At 37.3% G+C, this 17,910-nt stretch overlaps 1 long non-coding RNA gene across 1 annotated transcript in view; it reads right to left on the bottom strand.

Annotated features, from left to right (window-relative positions):
* The window catches only part of LOC121816490 (uncharacterized), a 109,524-nt gene that overhangs the window by 40,801 nt on the left and 50,813 nt on the right, over positions 1-17,910 (bottom strand). The window contains exon 3 of the long non-coding RNA XR_006056115.2: positions 823-916. This is a non-coding gene — a long non-coding RNA (uncharacterized LOC121816490). The remainder of the gene's footprint in view (positions 1-822; positions 917-17,910) is intronic.

Below are 17,910 nucleotides of genomic sequence, written 5' to 3'. Positions count from 1 at the left end.
CTTCATAGCATCACAAAAAACAAAATGCCCTGTCTAATTCCATCCGCGGGCCTTGGCTGTCTATTACATTATCCCACAATTAGCACAACAACAGGTGATCTGGGCGGGTGGAGTGATATTGCTGAGAATGACCTATTATTATCTGCAGATTACATTTTCCATGGAAATTAAATGAATTCTGTCAGAGCGCTGGGGCTGGGGAGAGAGGAAAATGCCTCATTGTTCAGTTCCACGAGCTGGAGGGACTGCACGTGGCGATAAAGAGACCTGTGTTTGTGCAAACAAGGCGTGGGCTTCCAGTTTGAAAGATGCATTTGTTACACCAAAGCTTGAAATAGGAAATGTGTGTGGGCAGAAACAACAGGGATGAAAGGGGGAGAAAACTAATTATTACTACCGCTGCATATGCGTAGTGGGGTATTTATATAACGTGTTAAACTTCTTCTGTTGGGAAAATGTTTGTCATATCAGTGAGAATGAAACTTTACCCTGAGAAGGGGTGTTCTAAGGCTTCATGCTTTTAGCTTAGTGTTGGTTTTTTTTTCTCCTTAAAAATTATCTTCTGCACTTTTCTCTTCTCTCCACTTGTCTTCCAGTGAACACTCTCCTTTTTCTCCATAAGTGTGCCTTTTGTTTTTCTTTCTCAGGCATATGGCAGTTATTAGTATCAAGTAAAGAGCGACTTAGCAGCAGCAGCAAAGAGTGAAAGGAAAAATAGCCTTGGCCTGAAGCCACAGTGATCTGGGGAAACAATATTAAAGCTGAGAAATCTATAAAAGGTCAGAGACTCATAGAGACCTTAACTTGGATGGGAAAACATACCTTCAGCCAAGTGTTCTGAAATGTGGAGGAAGAAATGGGGTGACCTCCTTTTGGAAAAGGAGTTGAGTTCTGACTGATGAAGGTGTTTTCTCATCTGTAAAAGGAGAGGGACAGGTATGAATCAAGTCTCTCAAACTCTTCTACTTCTGATAGTCACACAAGGCTGATTAGTATCTTGACTCATCTATCCAGCAAATATCAACTGACTTACCATTAGCAAGCATTGGTGAAGACTGAATCTGGGAACAATACATACAACTAATGAGCTAACTCCTAAACAAGCCCTTTTTACCAAGCACCCAGTAAAACTTTACCCCTTCCCCCCCTTTTTTTTTGTGCATGTCTCCTTTTAATTTTCTTTGTATTTTTAGTTAATGTTCAGGGACTTCCTGGCGGGCCAGTGATTAAGACTTTGGCTTCCATTGCAGGGGGTGTGGGTTTGACCCCTAGCCTGGGAGGTAAGATCTCACATGCCACACAGCCAAAAAAAAAAAAAAGAACACCAAAATGTAAAACAGAAGCAGTATTGTAACAAATACTAAAAATGGACCACGCCAAAAACAAAATCTTTTTAAAAAGTAATGTTTAATTGAGGTGATGTTGATTTATAATCTTATGTTTTATGTTGATTTATAACATAAGTTCTATTATGTACAGCAACATATGTGTACATATGTTAACTTCTGTGTATACAACATGCTTACCACCAAAAATTTAGTTTCTAGCTGTCAGTACCACAGGGAAAAGAATGAAACTAGACCACTATCTCACGTCATACACAAAAATCATCTCAAAATGGATTAAAGCCTTGAATGTTAAGACTGAAACCATAAAACCAGAAGAAAACATAGGCTACATGCTTTTTTGACATTGGTCTTAGCAACATCTTCCTGGATACATCTCCTCAGGGAAGGGTAACAAAAGCGAAAATAAACAAATGGGTTTTCATCAAGCTAAAAGCTTCTGCATAGCAAAAGAAACCATCAACAAAAGGAAACCTACTGAATTGGAGGAGATACTTGCAAATCATATATCCTATAAGGTGTTAATATCCAAAATATATAAAGAACTTGTACAGATCAACAATGATAAAACAACCCCTTCCCCTTTTTGAGGCACCTTTTTCTTGAGTAGGAAGACTCTTGCCATCTCTCCATGGCTATGCATCTTTGTGTCTCAAATAGGGACAGAAAGACCATGATTGTATACCCAATTCAATTCATCAGCACAAGGGTATAGCGGATCTGGAACAAGGTTGCAACTAAGCCATTTGAGTTGTTGGGGAGTGAGGATCCTCTATGTATGTTTTAATAATGACTAGTAAAAACCAGATTTTTGTGCTCATTCTCTTAGTCAAGAGGTGCTGCAGACACACCGAGGAATTTCTGTTTTGTTTTGTTTTCCTTTTTGGATTTTTTGGGAACATAATGTATCATCAACAATATAACACATATGGATTGGGAAGAGAAGAACATCTTTCCCCATCCACAGTGGAAATGATGCTGGTATTGTGCATTCTGGCTATTAGGGGATGTGAATCTTTTCAGGAAATTGCTGAAATGCTGTATTAAATGCTCAAGGGAGAATAACACTATGGTATTTAAACTTATGTGAATCAGAATCACTTGTGGCGTACTAAGATTCTGGGTGCATGTGTGCTAAGTCGCTTCTGTCGTGTCTGACTCTTTGCAATTCTATGGACAGTAGACTGCCAGACTCCTCTGTCCATAGGATTCTCCAGGCAAGAATACTGGAGTGAGTTGCCATGCCCTCCTTCCCAGCCCTGGGATGGAACCTGCATCTCCTGCATTGTAGGTGGATTCTTTACCCCTGAGCCAGGGAAGCCCAAGATTCTGAGTACCACCTTCTCATTCACCTGGTCTCATTCAGTTGGTCTGGGCTGGGGCCAGATAATCTGTGTGTGTGATCTTAAAGGTGGTCTTACAGGTATTCCTTGTCCAGGCTGAGAGAAACAGCCCTGATACAGGAGTGAAGTACTTGAATTCTGCCCATATTAGCCGAGTAACTGTATACAAGGCCCTACAACATTTAGAGTATGTCTGCTGAAATCCCAAGGAAGAGGATGGCCATGAAGATTGAAAGTTAATCTCTATTAGGGCTTCCCTGATGGTCCAGTGGTTAAGAATCTGCCTTGCAACATAGGGGACACCAGTTAGACCCCTGATCTGGGAAGATCCCACATGCCACAGAGCAACTAAGCCTGCGAGCCGTAACTACTGAGCCCACAGTCCTCAAATACTGAGGCTCATGTGCCCTAGAACCTGTGCTCTGCAACAAGAGAAGTTATACAAGGAGAAACCCACGTGCCATGACTAGCCCAGTCCCTGCTTGGCGCAACTAGAGAAAAGCCTGCACACAGCAATGAAGACTCAGCACAGCCAAAAATCAATCAAAATAAATACATAAATTGGCACATAAAAATTAAATAAAAATAAAAATCTATATAAAGCAATTATGCCAGTCTCAGTTGACATTTTGTGCTTATTAATACCAATTCATTACCTTTATCCTGTGAGAAGGGTAAGAGGTTCTGGGGTGTAAATGGCACCCATTGACAGTTCCCAGGCATATCACAGAATGGTAGAAATGTATGGAAGGAGTCCAGAGTCACAAATCGAATAAGGCCGTGAGGCTAAGGCATGGAATTGGAAGTGAGGCATTTAGCTTAGAAAAGCTGAGGAAGAGGATCATGCTGATAGGAGATGGTGCAGAGAAATTCCAAAAGCAAAACACTGTAGAGGCCTTTATGACATCCCAGTGTGATCTGGAGCTGGCCTGTCAGGCTCATTTAAAAAGGTCAGAAGAGGGTAACCACAAGTTTTATGGTAACTGCAAAGACTCCAGGTGACTATAAACAGACCATCATGCACTCCAGAAGGATCTTATCTGTGAATCAACACCAACACATGTGTTTTTTTTTTCTTTCTTTTCTGGTATGAATCATACTTGATTATTAGCTAACTTCCTAGAACAGTTCTAGAAAAGGTCTACATGGCTTAGGTTTGAGTCAACAGTTTGTTCCCAAATGAATCCTAATGAAAAAAAAGTCACATTCAAGCTCTGTGAACGAAGTCACTGAGTTAACATTCACTTTTGTAGCTAGCACATTCTAAGATAGAAGTTTGCAGTTTTCTATATAAAGAAACTAATTAATACTGAATATGTAGAGTGAATATAGTGAATATAGTAGATATATATACACACACAGACACATATATAGTTTTAAAACTACTTTATTGATCCAGCCCTGTCAAATCACTTTACAGATAATTTTCTCATTTTGGCATCAAGGTTGTTGATGTTATAAATGCATCTTTCCATTACCTTATTATTTCTAACATTTCAAAACATGCTTTTCATCTGTTTCCAGCTATTAGTTTAGGGATATACATACCATTTATAATGAGATAGTTTCCTATATTTTAGAGGAGAATGATGATTTACATGTAATACAAATTTCCATGGAAGAATAAAAGGGTTGTTTTTACTTCATTGAAAAATGAGTATTGAAACAGGAAAATAATCTGGAGTCTCACAGGTGTAAATATACATTTTCGTAATACTAGCCCCACTGCCCAAGTGTGGACCAGTCTTATTCATCCTTGAATTTTCAGTTCATTGTCCCTTTTCTTAAACAATTAAAAATGCTTTATTTAGATATAATTTACTTATCATATAGTTCCATTTAAAATACATAACTCAAGAGTTTTTAGTATGAAATTGTATAACCATCACCATAGTCTGAATCACAAAACCCATTTATCACTCCAAAAAGGAAAACCCCTACCTCTTTAGCAGTCTTTATTATCTCCCTGTTTTAGGATAACCATTGACCTATTTGCTGTCTCTCTGGATTCATCTATTCTGGACATTTCACATAAATGAAATCATGTAATACATGTTCCCCCACCCCTGGCCTTGCATTTAGCATATGCTTTCAACGTTTATCCAGATTATAGCCTGTATCAAAACTTCATCCCTTTTCATTGCTTTTTATCACAAGAGTATATCACCTTTTATTCATCCATTCATTTTCTGTTGAATACTTGTTTTTTTCCACTTTTTGGCTTTGTGAATAATGCTGTTATGAACATTCATGTACAGATTTTTGTCTGGATATATGTACTTATGTATCTACCTAACAGTGCATTCTGAAGGAGATCAACCCTGGGATTTCTTTGGAAGGAATGATGCTAAAGCTGAAGCTCCAGTACTATGGCCACCTCATGCGAAGAGTTGACTCATTGGAAAAGACTCTGATGCTGGGAGGGATTGGGGGCAGGCGGAGAAGGGGACAACCGAGGATGAGATGGCTGGGTGGCATCACCAACTTGATGGACGTGAGTCTGAGTGAACTCCGGGAGTTGGTGATGGACAGGGAGGCCTGGCGTGCTGCCATTCATGGGATCGCAAAGAGTCGGACATGACTGAGTGACTGAATTAATAGTGGAATTGTTGGGTCATACGACAATTCTATGTTTAACTGTTAAGGGAATGTCAGACTATTTTCTAAAGTGACTGCATCACTTCACATTCCCACTGGCACTGTATAAGAGTTCCCATTTCCTCATATCTTTGCCAACACTTGCTAATTTCTGTTCTATTATAACCATCCTTCTGGGTAGGAAGTGGTATCTTATTGTGATTTTGATTTGTATTCCCTAATTACTAATGACATGAACATTTTTCATGTGATTATTGACATCTGTGTATCTTCTTTGGAGAAATACACATTCAGACAATTTGGCCACTTTTTAACATTGGATTTTTTATTATTGAGTTATTAATTTCACTTTAGATATTTCATTCATAGTGTACAGAAATACAATTAATTTTTAGGATATTGCTCTCGTATCCTGGAACTTTGTTAAATTAATTTGCTACTTCTAATGGGTTTTAATATTAAGTAAATTCCTCAAGGTTTTCTATGTATAAGATCCTGTTACCTTCAAATATACTTTGACTTTTCCTTTCTAATCTGAATGCTTTTGATTTCTTTGTCTTACCCTCATGCCCCACATAGAAACTCTGGTATGATGTTAAACAGAAACAATGAAAGCAGTCATCCTTGTCTTCTTTCTCATTTTAGGGGAGAAAGTATCCTGTTTTTCTCCACTAAGTTTTAGCTATGGGTTTTTCATAGATATCCTTTATCAGATTCAGGAAATTATTTTCTATTCCTAGTTTATTGACTTTTTTAAAAAAAAATCATGAAAGAGTGTTGATTTTTTCAAATCCTTTTCCTACATCTATTGAGATGATCATATTGTTTTTATCCTTTATTCTATTAGTAAAATGTATTGTGTTAACTCAATTTTGGATGTTAAATTTGCCTTTTTTGTATAAATCCCACTTGGCTGTGGTGTGTAATTCTTTATAATGTTTCTAAGTTTGGTGTGCTAGTATTCTGTTGAGAATTGTTGCACCTGTATTCACAAGAAGTGTTAGTCAGTAATTCTCTCATGATGTTATTGTCAGATTTTGGTATCAGCCTATTATTGGCCTCATGACCATATGGTATCACTTACATGTGGAATCTAAAATATTTATGACACAAATGAACATATCCTTGAAACAGGAATAGACTCACAGATACAGAGAACAGACTTGTGGTTGCCAGTGGGGAGAACTAGTGGGGAAGGAAAGGATTGAGAGTTTGAGATTAGCAGATGCAAACCATTATATATAGGATGGCTAAACAACAAGGTCCTGCTATATAGCACACAGAACTATATGCAATATCCTGGGATGAACCATAATGAAATGAAATGTGTGTGTGAGAACACAAACACATATATAACTGAATCACTTAGCTATACAGCAGAAATGAACACAACATTGTAAATAAATTATACTTCAATAAAATCTTTAAAAGACCCAGAATTGCCAGAGTAATCCTGAGGAAAAATAACAAAACAGGAGGTATAACCTCTCAGACTTCAGACAATACTACAAAGCTACAATAATCAAAATAGCGTGGTACTGGCACAAAAATGGATGTATATGGAACAGAATAGAGAGCCAGAAATAAACCCACACAGCTATGGTCAATTAATCTTGAGCAAAGGAGGTAAGGATATACAATGGAAAAGACAATCTCTTTGGCAAATGGTGCTGGAAAAGTTGGACAGCCACATGCAAATGAATGAAGCTAGAACACACCCTCACACTATATACAAAAATAAATTCAAAATGGCTTAAAGACAAGATAGGTCACCATAAAACTCCTAGAAGAGAACATTTTCTGACATAAATCAATGTTTTCTTAGGTCAGTTTCCCAAGGCAACAGAAATAAAAGCAAAAATAAACAAATAGAACCTAATAAAACTTACAAGCTTTTACACAGCAAAGGAAACCATAAACAAAATGAAAAGACAACCTATAATATGGAAGGAAATATTTGCAAATGATGCAACTGACAGGGCTTAATTTCCAAAATATACAAATGGCTCATACAACAACAACAACAAACAACCACAATCAAAAAATGGGCAGATGATCTAAGTAGATATTTCTCCAAAGAAGACGTACAGATGGCCAACAGGTACGTGAAAAGATGCTCAATATCACTATTAGAGAACTGCAGATCAAACCTACAATGAGGTGCCACATCACACCGATCAGAATGGCCATCATTAAAAGTTTTCAAATAACAAATGCTGGAGAAGTTGTGGAGAAAAGGGAGCCCTCCTACACTAGGGTTGGAATGTGGTACATCCACTATTGGCCCAGCCACCCTGGAAAACAGTACAGAGGTTCCTCAAAAAACTAGAAATAGTATTTCCATATGATTGAGCAATCCCACTCCTGAGCACATACCTAGACAAAACTACAGTTCAAAAAGACACATGCACCCCTATGTTCATAGCAGCACTATTCACAATAGCCAAGACATGGAAACAACCTAAATGTCTATTGACAGGTGAGTGTATAAAGAAAATATGGTCTCTCTCTCTCTCTCTCTCTCTCTCTCTCTCTCTCTATATATATATATATATATATATATATATATATATATATGTTTGTGCATGTGTGTATGTATGGAACATAACTCAACATAATAAAAGCCATATACTATATGACAAACCAACAGCAAACATTATCCTCCATGGTGAAAAACTGAAAGCATTTCTTCTAAAATCAGGAACAAGACAAGGTGCCCACTCTCACCACTACTATTCATATAGTTTTGGAAGTCCTAGCCACAGCAATCAGAGAAGAAAAAGAAACAAAAGGAATCCAGATTGGAAAAGAAGAAGTAAAACTCACTGTTTGCAGATGACATGATCATCTACATAGAAAATCCCAAAGATACACCAGAAAATTACTAGAGCTAATCAATGAATATAGTAAAGTTTCAGAATATAAAGTTGATACACAGAAATCTCTTGCATTCCTATATATAACAATGAAAAAACAGAAAGAGAAATTAAGGAAACAGTCCCATTCACCACTGCAATGAAAAGAATAAAATATTTAGGAATAAATTTACCTAAAGAAAGAAAAGACCTATAGATAGAAAACTGTAAAACACTGATGAAAGAAATCAAAGATGACACAAATAAATGGAGAAAAATACCATGTCTATGGATTGGAAGACTCAATATAGTGAAAATGCGTATATTACCCAAAGCAATCTATAGATTCAACACAAGCCCTGTCAAGCTACCAATGGTATTTTTCACAGAACTAGAAAAATAATTTCATAATTTGTATGGAAACACAAAAAAACTCAAATAGCCAAAGCAGTCTTGAGAAAGAAGAATGGAACTGGAGGGATCAACCTTCCCGACTTCAGATTATACTATTAAATTACAGCCCTCAAGATAGTATAGTATTGGCACAAAGACATAAATATAGATAACTGTAACAAAATAGAAAGCCCAGAGATAAATCCATGCACCTGTAGACACCTCATTTTTGACAAAGGAGGCAAAACTATACAATGAAGAAAAGACAATGTTTTTAACAAGTGGTGCTGGGAAAACTGGTCAACTATGTGTAAAAGGATGAAACTAGAACATTTTCTAACACTATACACAAAAACAAACTCAAAATGGATCAAAGATATAAATATAAGACCAGAAACTATAAAACTCTTAGAGGAAAACATAGGCAGAACACTCTGTTGCATAAATCACAGCAAGATCCTCCATAACCTACTTCCCAGAGTAATGGAAATTAAAACAAAAACAAATGGGACCTAATTAAAATTAAAAGCTTTTGCACAATGAAGGAAACTATAAGGAAGGTGAAAAGGTAGCCTTCAGAATGGGAGAAAATAATAGCAAAAAAAAAAAAAAAAAACTGACAAAGAATTAATCTCCGCAATATACAAAGACCCCATGCAACTCAATACCAGAAAAACAATCTAATCAAAAAGTGGGCCAAGAACTAAACAGACATTTCTTCAAAGAAGAGATACAGATGGCTAATAAGCACATGATAAGATGCTCAACATCATTCATTATTAGAGAATGCAAATCTAAACCACAACGAGGTATCATCTCACACTAGTCAGAATGGCTGCCAACAAAAACACTCAGTTCAGTTCAGTTGCTCAGTCATGTCCAACTCTTTGTGACCCCATGGACTGCAGCACACCAGGCCTCCCTGTCCGTCACCAATTCCCGGAGTTTACTCAAACTCATGTCCATTGAGTCAGTGATGCCAAACAACCATCTCATCCTCGGTCGTCCCCTTCTCCTCCTGCCCTCAATCTTTCAAAGCATCAGGGTCTTTTCAAATGAGTCAGTTCTTTGTATCAGGTGGCCAAAGTTTTGGAGTTTCAGCTTCAACATCAGTCCTTCCAGTGAATATTCAGGACTGATTTCCTTTAGGATGGACTGGTTGGATCTCCTTACAGTCCAAGGGACTCTCAACAGTCTTCTCCAACACCACAGTTCAAAAGTATCAGTTCTTCAGTGCTCAGCTTTCTTTATAGTCCAACTCTCACATCCATACATGACTACTGGAAAAGCCATAGCCTTGACTAGATGGACCTTTGCTGGCAAAGTACTGTCTCTGCTTTTTAATATGCTGTCTAGGTTGGTCATAACTTTCCTTCCAAGGAGTAAGCATCTTTTAATTTCATGGCTGCAGTCACCATCTGCAGTGATTTGGGATCCCCAAAGAATAAAGTCTGTCACTGTTTCTACTGTTTCCCCAACTATTTGCCATGAAGTGATGGGACCAGATGCCATGATCTTAGTTTTCTGAATGTTGAGCTTTAAGCCAACTTTTTCACTCTCCTCTTTCACTTTCATCCAGAGGCTCTTTAGTTCTTCACTTTCTGCTATAAGGGTGGTGTCATCTGCATATCTGAGGTTATTGATATTTCTCCCAGCAATCTTGATTCCAGCTTGTGCTTCCTCCAGCCCAACATTTCTCATAATGTACTCTGCATATAAGTTAAGTAAACACAGTAACAATATACAGCCTTGACATACTCCTTTCCATATTTGGAACTAGTCTGTGGTTCCACGTCCAGTTCTAACAGTTGTGTCCTGTCCAGCATACAGATTTGTCAAGAGGCAGGGCAGGTGGTCTGGTATTCCCATCTCTTTCAGAATTTTCCACAGTTTATTGTGATTCACACAGTCAAAGGCTTTGGCATAGTCAATAAAGCAGAAAACAAATGTTTTTCTAGAACTCTCTTGCTTTTTTGATGATCCAGTGGATGTTGGCAATTTGATCTCTGGTTCCTCTGCCTTTTCTAAAACCAGCTTGAACATCTGGAAGTTCACAGTTCATGTACTGTTGAAGCCTGCCTTGGAGAATTTTGAGCATTACTTTGCTAGGGTGTGAGATAAGTGCAATTGTGTGGTACTTTGAGCATTCTTTGGCATTGCCTTTCTTTGGGATTGGAATGAAAACTGATCTTTTCCAGTTCTTTGACCACTGCTGAGTTTTCCAAATTTGCTGGCACATTGAGTGCAGCACTTTCATAGCATCATCTTTTAGGATATGAAATAGCTCAACTGAAATTCCTTCACCTCCACTAGCTTTGTTCGTAGTGGTCCTTTCTAAAGCCCACTTGAATTCACATTCCAGGATGTCTCACTCTAGGTGAGTGATCACACCATCATGATTATCTGGGTTGTAAAGATCTTTTTTGGACAGTTCTTCTGTGTATTCTTGCCACCTCTTCTTACTTCTGCTTCTGTTAGGTCCATACCATTTCTGTCCTTTATTGTGCCCATCTTTGCATGAAATGTTCCCTTGGTGTCTCTAATTTTCTTGAAGAGATCTCTAGTCTTTCCCATTCTATTGTTTTCCTCTATTTCTTTGTAGTGATCACTGAGGAAGGCTTTCTTTTTTTTTTTTTTTTTTAATGTTTTTTTTTTTTTAATTTTTAAAATTTTAAAATCTTTAATTCTTACATGCATTCCCAAACACGATTCAATTCACATGATAGTATACATGTTAGAATGTCATTCTCCCAAATCATCCCACCCTCTCCTCTCCTCTGAGTCCAAAAGTCCGTTATACACATCTGTGTCTCTTTCCTGTCTTGCATACAGGGTCGTCATTGCCATCTTCCTAAATTCCATATATATGTGTTAGTATACTGTATTGGTGTTTTTCTGGCTTACTTCACTCTGTATAATCGGCTCCAGTTTCATCCATCTCATCAGAACTGATTCAAATGAATTCTTTTAACGGCTGAGTAATACTCCATTGTGTATATGTACCACAGCTTGCTTATCCATTCATCTGCTGATGGACATCTAGGTTGTTTCCATGTCCTGGCTATTATAAACAGTGCTGCAATGAACATTGGGGTACATGTCTCTTCAATTCTGGTTTCTCGGTGTATGCCCAGAAGTGGGATTGCTGGGTCATAAGGTAGATCTATTTGCAATTTTTAAGGAATCTCCACACTGTTTTCCATAGTGGCTGTACTAGTTTGCATTCCCACCAACAGTGTAGGAGGGTTCCCTTCTCCACACCCTCGCCAGCATTTATTGCTTGCAGATTTTTGGATCGCAGCCATTCTGACTGGTGTGAAGTGGTACCTCATTGTGGTTTTGATTTGCATTTCTCTAATAATGAGTGATGTTGAGCATCTTTCATGTGTTTGTTAGCCATCCATATGTCTTCTTTGGAGAAATGTCTATTTAGTTCTTTGGCCCATTTTTGATTGGGTCGTTTATTTTCTGGAGTTGAGCTGCAGAAGTTGCTTGTATATTTTTGAGATTAGTTGTTTGTCAGTTGCTTCATTTGCTATTATTTTCTCCCATTCAGAAGGCTGTCTTTTCACCTTGCTTATAGTTTCCTTTGTTGTGCAGAAGCTTTTAATTTTAATTAGATCCCATTTGTTTATTTTTGCTTTTATTTCCAGAATTCTGGGAGGTGGATCATAGAGGATCCTGCTGTGATTTATGTCTGAGAGTGTTTTGCCTATGTTCTCCTCTAGGAGTTTTACAGTTTCTGATCTTACATTTAGATCTTTAATCCATTTTGAGTTTTAGTTTCATTCTTTTACAAGTGGTTGACCAGTTCTATGAGGCCACCATCACCCTAATACCAAAACCTGACAAAGATGTCACAAAAAGAAAACTACAGGCCAATATCTCTGATGAACATAGATGCAAAAATCCTCAACAAAATTCTAGCAATCAGAATCCAACAACACATTAAAAAGATCATACACCATGACCAAGTGGGCTTTATCCCAGGGATGCAAGGATTCTTCAATATCCGCAAATCAATCAATGTAATTCACCACATTAACAAATTGAAAATAAAAACCATATGATTATCTCAATAGATGCAGAGAAGGCCTTTGACAAAATTCAACATCCATTTATGATAAAAACTCTCCAGAAAGCAGGAATAGAAGGAACATACCTCAACATAATAAAAGCTATCTATGACAAACCCACAGCAAACATTATCCTCAATGGTGAAAAATTGAAAGCATTTCCCTAAAGTCAGGAACAAGACAAGGGTGTCCACATTCACCGCTACTATTCAACATAGTTCTGGAAGTTTTGGCCACAGCAATCAGAGCAGAAAAGAAATAAAAGGAATCCAAATCGGAAAAGAAGAAGTAAAACTCTCACTGTTTGCAGATGACATGATCCTCTACATGGAAAACCCTAAAGACTCCACCAGAAAATTACTAGAGATCATCAATGAATATAGTAAAGTTGCAGGATATAAAATCAACACACAGAAATCCCTTGCATTCCTATACACGAATAATGAGAAAGTAGAAAAGAAATTAAGGAAACAATTCCATTCACCATTGCAACGAAAAGAATAAAATACTTAGGAATATATCTACCTAAAGAAACTAAAGACCTATATATAGAAAACTATAAAACACTGATGAAAGAAATCAAAGAGGACACTAATAGATGGAGAAATATACCATGTTCATGGATTGGAAGAATCAATATAGTGAAAATGAGTATACTACCCAAAGCAATTTACAAATTCAATGCAATCCCTATCAAGCTACCAGCCACATTTTCACAGAACTAGAACAAATCATTTCAAGATTTGTATGGAAATACAAAAACCTCGAATAGCCAAAGCAATCTTGAGAAAGAAGAATGGAACTGGAGGAATCAACTTGCCTGACTTCAGGCTCTACTACAAAGCCACAGTCATCAAGACAGTATGAGGAAGGCTTTCTTATCTCTGCTATTCTTTGGAACTCTGAATTCAAATGAGCATATCTTTCCTTTTCTCCTTTGCTTTTCACTTCTTTTCTTTACACAGGTATTTGAAAGGTCTCCTCAGACAGCCATTTTGCTTTTGCAAAATGTCTACAAACAGTAAATGCTGGAGAGGGTGTGTGAAAAGGGAACTCTCTTACACTGTTGATGGGAATGCAAACTGGTACAGCCACTATGGAGAACGGTGTGGAGATTCCTTAAAAAAACTGGAAATAGAACTGTCATATGTCCCAACAATCCTACTGCTGGGCATACACAGTGAGGAAATCAGAATTGAAAGGGACACACGTACCCCAGTGTTCATTGCAGCAGTGTTTACAATAGCTGGGACATGGAAGCAACCTAGATGTTCATCAGAAGATGAATGTATAAGGAAGTTTTGCTACATATACAAAATGGAATATTACTCAGTTCTCAAAAGAGAACACATTTGAGTCAGTTCTAATGTGGTGGATGAAACTGGAGCCTATTCTATAGAGTGAAGCTAGAAACAGAAACACCAGTACAGAATATTAACATATATATGTGGAATTTAGAAAGATGGTAACTACGATCCTACATGCAAGGCAGCAAAAGAGACACAGATAGATGTAAAGAACAGACTTTTTCACTATGTGGGAGAAGACAAGGGTGGGATGATTTGAGAGAATAGCACTGAAACATATATATTGCCATTTGTAAAATAGATGACCAGTGCAAATTGAAGCATGAAGCAGGGCCCTCGAAACTGGTACTCTGGGAGAATGCAGAGAGATGGGGTGGGGAGGGAAGAGGGGTTCAAGATAGGGGGACACATGTGGACGTGTGGCTGATTCATGTCAATGTATGGCAAAAGTCACAATATTGTCAAGCAATTATCGTCCAGTTACAATAAATAAATTAAAAAGCTAAAAACAAAAAGAATAAAATAGTACTCGGCCATAAAAAAAAGAATGAAATAATACCATTTCAGCAACATGGACAGTCCTAGGGATTATTATACAAAGTGAGGTCAGTCAGAAAGACAAATGCCATGTGATATCACTTATATGTGGAATCTACAATGTGACAAATGAATTTATCTATGAAACGGAAACAGACTCACAGAGAACAGGCTTGTGGTTTTCAAGATGGCGGGGATAGACTGGGAGCTTGGGATTAGCAGATGCAAACTGTTATATATGGAATGTATAAACAACACGGTCCTACTGTATGGCACAGGGAGCTATAGTCAATATCCTGTGATAAACCATAATGGAAAAGAAATACAAAGAATGTATGTGTATGTGTGTGTGTATGGGTATATATATATAAAATAGATATACATACCTAAGGTGTGTGTGTGTATATATATGTATAGACACACATATATACACACATACACACACATACATACCTGAATCACTTTGCTGTACAGTAGAAATTAACACTGTAAGTCAACTATAATTCAACAACTTAAAAACCATTACCAGTTATATGCGTGCATGCATGCTGAGTCGCTTCAGTCATGTCCAGCTCTTTGCGACCCTGTGGACTGTAGCACACCAGGCTCTTCTGTCCATGGGATTCTTCAAGCAAGAATACTGGAGTGGGTTGCCATTTCCTCCTCCAGGGGGTCTTCTCTATCCAGCAACTGAACTCACATCTCTCATGTCTCCTGCTTTGGCAAGCAGGTTCTTTACCGCTAGTGCCACCTAGGAAGCTCCTTAGCAGTCACAGGTGCAAATTATTATTTGACTGTTGGCTTAATTTTCAGGCATCTAAATCTGAGTTTGGACATATTTAAATGTTTGCAATCCACTTTGATTTGCTTTTGTGTGTGTTTATTCATAAACTTGTCTATTTTTCCTATGAAGTTTCTTTTCTTTGTCAATATGTTAAGGTTACTTTAAATATTATAAGACCCATATAGTATGCAATGCAAAGACATTTGGGGAATATTTTCATATTAAATTTGTGTATACTATATTGTGTTATAAAATTTCCTTTCAATTCTGACTTGAGCTAATGTGCCCATATTTTCTGTAAAAAATTTTAGATTCTCAGATCTGATCAACAATCTCCCCATCCCCTATATATCCTATGCATGTTTCTTGGGTTTTATGTAGTATTTTATTTTTACATTTAAGACTTTAATGTATATAAAATATATGGCCTTAGACATTTTTTTTTTAGATGGACAGTGAGTTGTACCAATACCATTTTGAAATAATCCACTCTTTTCCTGTGGATTAAAATCAATCTTTGCCACTGTTGCTGCTTCTTACAGTTATTAGTCTTTAGTATATAACAAGTTTAACTTGTTAACATTTAATACTTGTACTGACATATTCATAAGAGAACACTCAGGATTTTTATACTATCTTCATCAGATTTTGGTGTTTTGCTAGCTGCCTGTTAAATTGGTTAGTTCTCTGTTTTTTTTCTATATCTGAACTTACATAACATTTGATTGTTTATTATAAATGATGGATGAATGTCAACTTTGAATTTGTCTTGTTGCCTTTGTAGTGATAAATTTTAAATTATGTTTCCAGCATTATCTAGGGTAATATTGTATTCTATTTTTCCCTTCTTGAATCAATCATGATAATACATATATATATTCTAGGAAATTATATATTTATTCTAAGTTTTTCAATTGATTCCATAAAGTTGCAGGTATGAGTTTCCCTTAATTATTTTAATCTCCTTTCTGTTTGCAGTCATGTCTTCTTTTTCATAATGTTGCATGTTTCTCTCTTCCTCTCCCTCTGAGTGTGTGTCTCTCTCTCTAACAAAACCCTTAATTGGTCTATTTTATTGGTCTTTCCAAGGAAACAGTTTTTCAGTTTCATTGCTTTTTTAAAAACTTGATTAATTTTATACTTCATTAAATCCTTCCTATCTTTTGTTTCTTTTTTTCTGATTAAGTATTAAATTTCTTAGCTTTGTCTTATTTTTAAATTCTAAGATGAATGCATTTATCAATTTAATTTGTAGCTGTACATTTTCCCCTGAGAATAGTATTTTTTTGTTTGTTTTTAACTTTTGTAGGTTTTGGTATGTGAGTATTTATGTCTTCACTGCTTTCTAGGTTTATAATTCAGTTATTTAGGGGTATTGTTTTTAGTTTTCAAGTAATTTTGATTTTGCTTATTTTTGGTAACTACTTCTGAAAGAGATGGGAATACCAGACCACCTGACCTGCCTCCTGAGAAATCTGTATGCAGGTCAGGAAGCAACAGTTAGAATTGGACATGGAACAACAGACTGGTTCCAAATAGGAAAAAGAGTACATCAAGGCTGTATATTGTCACCCTGCTTATTTAACTTATATGCAGAGAGCCGGGAGCCAGCATGAGGAATCCCGCCCATGGCAAAGATCATAAGGAAGGAAGCCGGATAAAACGCAAGGGCATGATCAGGTTTCAGGGGTTCCCCTTGGAATTTCCTGAGCATCCACCCCAAAAAAACAGAGTCTGCCTGCTTTACTGTGTTATGCTTTCCACCTGCTTTTCTGACATTAACAGGGGGCTGTCCCCCCACCACCTTTTTCTGGAAAAAGATAATTTAGAGCTTTTAGATAATAAATCTCCTGGGCATAATAAGAGTGTTTCAATCCAGAAACCCCTCTGATGGCTTTCTAGCCTGTCTGCCGGACTCTTACAGCTGTGCATGTGATTGTTTGCGGCCTCCCGATGTGAGAGGCACAGGAAGCTTAAAACATCCTAGGAATGTAGGGGCTTCCAAGGAGTCAAAATCAGTAGAATAGGACTGATTAAAGGTTTCATTTGTTGAGCCAATACTTGCTGCCAAATTTTCATATCTTTTATTTGTAGATATAGTTGGTATATAGAAAAAACAGGTAGTAGACCTGGTATTAGCAACATCAGATCTTTGAGTTAAGTACTTTCTTTGTTATAACCCACTGCACCTTTGTTCTACAGGAATGTAACTTTATTTAGTACTTTGAGGGTGATGCAGAGTAAAGAAAAAACACTTCTAGGGAAAAAGAGTTTTCTGATTGGTAGACATTTATCTAGGAAGAGAGCCATAAAAATGTTAACAGGCCTCTTGGGCAGAAGATAATGCAAACCACCTGAGACCTTTTGTATATGGGAAGGTATGCAAAAGAAAGCCTGGTCTCAATGAAAGTCAGGACTGCTACCCCTGCATAACTCTGCATATTCCATTATTTCTTTATGTACAACTTGGGGTATATAAGCTGATTTTGAAAATAAAGTCTTGAGTCTTGCACCAATGCTGGGCTCCCTCATGTCATTCTTTTCTCCCCTTTTCCGGATGAATTCCCATCTGGAGCACAGAGGCTTGCCAGGTCTACTTACTTGCCCTGGCTTCTAAGATTCACGTGAGAGGGAGCCCAAGGTGGGGCGCCCTCCGCTATTCAAGTGGGCA

This window comes from Ovis aries, chromosome 14 (genome assembly GCF_016772045.2).
Source record: "Ovis aries strain OAR_USU_Benz2616 breed Rambouillet chromosome 14, ARS-UI_Ramb_v3.0, whole genome shotgun sequence".
NCBI classification, from domain to species: Eukaryota; Metazoa; Chordata; class Mammalia; order Artiodactyla; family Bovidae; genus Ovis; species Ovis aries.
This window is presented reverse-complemented; position numbering and strand designations above follow the sequence as displayed.